This window comes from Symphalangus syndactylus, chromosome 8 (assembly GCF_028878055.3).
Source record: "Symphalangus syndactylus isolate Jambi chromosome 8, NHGRI_mSymSyn1-v2.1_pri, whole genome shotgun sequence".
In the NCBI taxonomy this organism is placed as follows: Eukaryota; Metazoa; Chordata; class Mammalia; order Primates; family Hylobatidae; genus Symphalangus; species Symphalangus syndactylus.
The window spans coordinates 61,503,789-61,505,833 of NC_072430.2; the positions used below are offsets into that span (position 1 = coordinate 61,503,789).

The 2,045-nt window shown below is 44.3% G+C and overlaps 1 pseudogene; it reads right to left on the minus strand.

Annotated features, from left to right (window-relative positions):
* Positions 1-216: 216 nt before the first annotated feature.
* LOC129487195 (large ribosomal subunit protein uL13-like) lies at positions 217-842 on the minus strand (annotated as a pseudogene).
* Between the last annotated feature and the right edge of the window lie 1,203 nt (positions 843-2,045).

Consider the following 2,045-nt stretch of genomic DNA (forward strand, 5'->3'; position numbering starts at 1 on the left):
TTCTCCTCCTATTGGTCATAGATAAATTTCACCTGCACAATTCTCCGAGTACCTTCAAGTAACGTCAGGCAGTAACTAAGACCCTTTCCTCGCTCCCAGCTTCCTATGTCCCAGGCTGCCTGTGGCACCTGGACTGCTGCTGCCCCTGGGTCTCGCACATTCCAGGGCGACGATGGAGGAAGGGCAGGTCAGGCCAAGCATGAGAAATTAACAGTCTTTATTGGGTTCAGACCAGGAGTCCGTGGGTCTTGGGGACCTCTGTGTATTTGTCAATTTTCTTCTCCACGTTCTTCTCGGCCTGTTTCCCTAGCCTCATGAGCTGTTTCTTCTTCCGGTAGTGGATCTTGGCCTTCTCCTTCCTCTTCTCCTCCAGGGTGGCTGTCACTGCCTGGTACTTCCACCCAACCTCTTGAGCCAGGCGCCCCAGAAGGGCAAACTTTCTTGTAGGCTTCAGACGCACGACCTGGAGGGCAGCAGGAACCACTAACCGCTTTTTCTTGTCGTAGGGCGGTGGGATGCCGTCAAACACCTTGAGGAAGTCCAGGGAGGCCTGGCCTCGCTTGGTCTTGTGGGGCGGCATGCATGCCTCGCACTGTCCGCCAGAAGATGCGGCTGGGGGCCCGGAAGTGGTAGGGGCCTCGGGAAGGGTTGGTGTTTATGCGCTTGCAGAGGAAAGCCAGATTCTTCAACTTGTTTCTGTAGAAATTGCCAGAGATGTTGATGCCCTCGCAGCATACGACTACCACCTTCAGGCCCAGCAGTACCTGCTTAGCCACGATGGCCGCCAGGCGGTCCAGGAGATGGCCTTGACCATCGAACACCAGGACCTGCACCTCTGCCATCTTCGGCAGCCGCCTGGGAAAGGCTCCTTCACTTTATTAGATAACTGCTCAAGCACTACCTCCTCTGACAGAAGGCCCCCGATCTATTTATCCAGAAAGGTTATTTTATCCCTCCTATCCTCTTACCTGCTTCATTTTTCCTCAAAGTCCTTATCATTTGTTTGATGTCTGTCTCCTACCATTAGAATGTAAGTCCCAAGAGGACAGGGACCAGTGTTGAACTGCCTTTTTCCAATAACAGTCGAAGGATCTAAAAGATCTAAGACTACAGGGACAGTAAAATATGAGTCCTACTACTACCTCTTCCTTCATAAATTTGGGCAAGTATCTTGACCTCTTTGCCTCTGTGTTTCCTCCCTGTAAAGCAGATGAGATAAAATGTGTTTTGTAAAATAAAAAGCTAAAGCTCTATCTTCCTGGCTTCATTATTCAAGGTTGGTATAGTGTCCATTATTATTTCATCCAGCCAAAAGATCTAATGAATTACGAAAATACGCTTTGGAACTTAGAACAGTTTTATTTTGATTCTTTTCTCTCTTTTCCTTTTTTTATGTTAATCTACCATTTGTATTTCTTCTAGGAAATACTTGTTTATGCCTTTTGCACATTCTTTAAAATTTTTATTTATCTTTCTGCCATTGAAATATAGTTATTTGTCTGGAATGTCTTTTTCTAGGCTAAACTTTTGAACAATTTTTTAATGTAAAATTCTAGCTTGATGATGATTTTCTTATTTTATTTTATTTTTGGGACAGGGTCTGGCTCTGTCACCCAGGCTAGAGTGCATTGGTGCAATCTCAGCTCACTGCAACCTCCACCTCCCAGACTCAAGCAATCCTCCCACCTCAGCCTCCCAGGTAGCAGGAACTATAGGCATGCACCTCCACACCTGACTAAGTTTGTTTTCTTTCAGCACTTTATAGATATCATGCTATTGCCTTCTGGATCTTATTGTTCCTGTTATGAAATTAGCTTTCTGTCTTATTGTTGTTCCTTTAAAAGTAACATATCTTTTTATTTCCTCTGATTTTCCTTAAGATTTTTTTCTTTGTTTTTGGTTTTCATCAGTTTTATTACAATGTGTCTAGGCATGGTTTTCATTGTATTTATTCTGCATTGGGTTCACAGTGAATTTTTATATCTATGGCTTGATGTCATTCATCAGTTTTGGAAAATTCTTGACTACCTCTGCAAATATTCTTC